Source organism: Somniosus microcephalus, chromosome 2, assembly GCF_052327205.1.
Source record: "Somniosus microcephalus isolate GS21.2 chromosome 2, FLI_Smic_1.0, whole genome shotgun sequence".
NCBI classification, from domain to species: domain Eukaryota; kingdom Metazoa; phylum Chordata; class Chondrichthyes; order Squaliformes; family Somniosidae; genus Somniosus; species Somniosus microcephalus.
The window spans coordinates 141,417,051-141,420,958 of NC_140988.1; the positions used below are offsets into that span (position 1 = coordinate 141,417,051).

Genomic DNA, 3,908 nt, shown 5'->3' on the forward strand with positions numbered 1-3,908 from the left:
GGTTAACAACACAGGGATAAATAGTATAGGAGCTTTCAAAGACACATGCAGAAGAATTGGTTCAAAGCATCAAAGTGTTATTGTATACTTTGAGAATGTATAGGAGTTCATTAATAAAATTAAGAATGTAAGTAAATGGCTGGCAACCTGCTGTCAGAACAACAATGCCACCTTCATAAGTAACGCATAACAGTATCACAATAAAAATGATTGGTTCAAGAGAGCACCTTAATCACATAGGAACAGATGACTTGTGAGGAAAATTGAATCAGCAATTAAAAATAATTTGAGTTAGATAGGCGGGGGAGGGCAGGCAGTTAACCAGATCCCAGATGGGATTCGTCATAAGGTAGAAAATAATAAATAGGTGGCTTGGAAACAGTAACCATGAGAGACACACATGTACAGGAAAAGATTGCCATTGCGGGTTGTGAAAGAAGGCAAATCTATATTAAGATGCTTATGTGGCAGTTCCACCGGGTGTCCCTTACACATATAGGCCTAGAAATTCAGTGGGCCTTGCGCCCACTTAGCGCCTAAAGAGGTCTTCTGCGCCGGAGGGGTTGGTAGCGCGGAAATTGAGTGCAGCGTTAATGGCGGCGGTAGCCGGTAGCGCTGCGCCGGCACCGATGACGTCATCGGTGTGCGCAGCGCCCCGGTTCCGCCCCGATGCCGGCCCGACGCCCATATTCAGTTGCGGCCGCCTCTTCCGCAGCGGCCGCAAACAACGTTCGTGAAACACGGCCTTCATGCAGCGTTAGTGGGGCGCATAAAGGTGGAGGTGCAGCCAGCCGCTTTTTCGGCAGCCGCCTGCCCGCACCTCCCTCCCCTCCCTCCCCGGCCTCCTACACCACCCCCCCCGCGGCATTGGTGGCTGATTCCCGCGAGCCCGGCACTTCTCCGTGGTGCCGGGCTCATTTGCCGGCAGAATCCAGCGGCGATCTCACGGCTGCAGGCAGCTCCTCCTTAAGAGAAGGAGGAGGCCTGCAGTACCCCAGCCTGCCGCACCGCATCGGGTGGCGCAGCGGCAGCTGGAGCGCTGAAATTCACTTTCAGCGCCCCAAGCGGAGGCGGGCACACCCTGGAACAGCGCCCGGTTCCGACTTGGGGCGCTAAAAGTGAATTTCTGGCGGGCGCAACGGGCTCCGGGCGCTGCGCAAACTTTTGGGCACAACTGAGCTGGCGGGGCCATACCTAATTTCTAGGCCATAATGTATATAATTCACTTTAACCGAACTGTACGTGTATTACTTACCTGTTTGGGCCATTGCCCCTTTAACTTACCTGTGGGGGCCGTTGCCCCTTTAAGATGCGCCCTAGCACGCTGACGTCACGTCACGCATTGCGTGACGTACGCGCAACAGCCGCCGGCACAGCCCGGTCTACCGCGACTTCGGCCTCAACGGCCAGCCTCCGCACCGGGTGAACGCGCCGGCGTATCGGCGCGGGTCACGTGACCGCCCCAAGCGTGGGCCAACGCGCTAGCGTCAGGACGCGGTCACATGACATCCGAAGAGCGGGAAAACGCGACTAAGTGTGATGACATCATCACACTCTCCCGAGGACTACGGACTCAGTCCTCGTGGAGTCCCCGTCGGGTAAGACCTATCTCACATTGCTCCTGTATAAAGCCAGCTTACCTGGTGTATTTCGTCAGTTCCAGTTAATAAACAACTTCGTGATTATTCATCCGAACTCGAACTAAATTATTTAGTAGGCATTCGTCCCAAAAGGTCAACACGAATACCTACAATTGGTGACCCCGAGACCGTGAACGTTTTTCACGGCCGAAGCGCAGCCAACAACACCTCCAACGACATGAGTACGGGCGCTCATCAATTCCTACACTACAATTGATGACCCCGTATCCGTGAACGTTTTTCACGGAAGAAACGCGCATCCTGAACCTCGTCTTCACAGACGACGACCGACGAACAACCGATGAACAACCGACTCCATGGACGGTTTTCACAGAGGAAGCACGCAGCCTGAACCTGGCGACCCCGTCTTTGCGAACGTATTCGCAAGGGCAGCACAGCCTGGAGGTGATTACGTTTTTCACGGACAAAAAAACAAAAAAACAGCCGGACCTCGATTTTGCGAACGTTTTTCGCAAAAGAAGCACGCCATGGAAGCACCAGCCATTTTGCTGTCGTTGCCGCACTTTAGGGAGAAACAACCGCCCTCGTGCTTTGGCAAGGTAGAAGCCCAGTTCGCCAGGACCATCGACGTGGAGCAGACCACGCATTTGCTTACTGCCCCCGTGGTCGACTTTTCTACCGCCATGCGGGTTGTCCGCCCCTACATCCAACGCAACAGCAAGTATAAATCTCTCCAAGCGCAGGGTACAGCATGTTCGGGCCCACAAGATTGGAGTGCGCCCGGCGGGGATACCACGAGGACTCACCCCCGCGAACCACGAGGACTCGCTCCTCTTGAAACGCAAGGACCCATCCCTCGCAAACCTCGAGGACCCATCCCTCGCAAGCCACGAGGCTCCACCCCTCGTGCAACACGAAGACTCGTTCCCTGCCGACGACGCACCAGCCCATCGGCCTGCTGGTTGTGTTACCTATCATACTTGCCGGCGAGTAAGAGAAGCGTGCCGCCTTCTCAGCAGTAGTTTCACTAAGTCAACAGAAATGACAAGCAGCGTTGCCGCCCTTCCGGCAGTTACCCCCACCGACCGCGACGACGACCCGGTCTGTCCCACCCTTTCTCTGGTCCATCAGCACAAGGGTCCGGAAGCGATTCCTCTCCATAGAGCACGTGCTAGAAACAGGTTTTAAGCTACAGAAGGTCGAAAACCTGCACTCTGATTTTAACGACCTGACAAGAGCCGAGCGAATAGCCTTCCTACAGGAACAGTGAAAGAAAACCTTCCAAAAGCAGGTTACTATTCCTTCTACTGCTTCATTACTGATATCAGGACTTGTAATATCCATATGTTCTGCAAAACTGCGTTTACTGGCTATAAACGAGGCTTTCACAACCAAAGAGAGCACACTGCTCTCCTGCAGATTGAGAGGGTTTATTGCCGCGATGAAACGGACCTTTACCTGGGCACGAGAGGTGCCTACGTCTACAAAGCTAAGAACAGCATTGTCACTCCTGGTGGTAAACCACACAAGACTCGTGCTCATTGAAACAGTGGCATGGTCCGTGCCAAGTCCAGCAGTAACCTGCCTACCAGGGCTAGGGGGCACAGGATTCGTGCGAAGCTGTACCCATCAAGGATTTGAAGCACAGCTGCACGTCAATTGACAATAAATAACAAATGTTTCCTCGTCTGCTTAGTTAACTTCCAGTTCCTTTAGCACCGCAAGGCACAGATTTGAACGTAATTTTGAGATGAGACATCACCGATGACTTCTGTCCGCTCTACTGTTTAAAATGGCGTTCCCGGAAGCCTCTCAGAGACTTAATGCAATGACGGTGACCATTTTCTTCGGAAGACACACTTGGAACGTTAATTGCCCAAAAGAGCGTCTACGTAGCAGTCTCGCTCAGTGAATCCTTCCGGTTGGCTTGTGTGGGAAATATTGCGATGAATCTGCAGCTCAGCCTCCTTACACCATCGTTACAGCCAACGAGACTCACAAACCATCCTTTTTAGGATCTGCCTTTGACATGCATGTGATTGATTGCCCAGTCCTCAACAGACAAGTAGGGCAAGATTCAGAGACGGTGCTCAAGATGCACACCCCCTTGCTCAATCGCTTCTTCAATGTTGCTGCCTCACCAGTTTTTCGTTTCAAATGCTTTGGCAGGGGCACTCAAGGGCTAAAATTGTTGCGGTACCGTGTGGACAGTGGCTTTTCTAATTGCCTTCCTCATGAAGAACTCGATTCAGTCACTCCCATCAGTGATGAGGATTCGAAAAAATGCAGCTCAACACAGGCCAGTGA

The 3,908-nt window shown here is 52.6% G+C and overlaps 1 pseudogene; it reads left to right on the top strand.

Annotated features, from left to right (window-relative positions):
- The first annotated feature begins 2,945 nt into the window (after positions 1-2,945).
- LOC147122985 (large ribosomal subunit protein eL33 pseudogene) lies at positions 2,946-3,324 on the top strand (annotated as a pseudogene).
- The last annotated feature ends 584 nt before the right edge of the window (positions 3,325-3,908 follow it).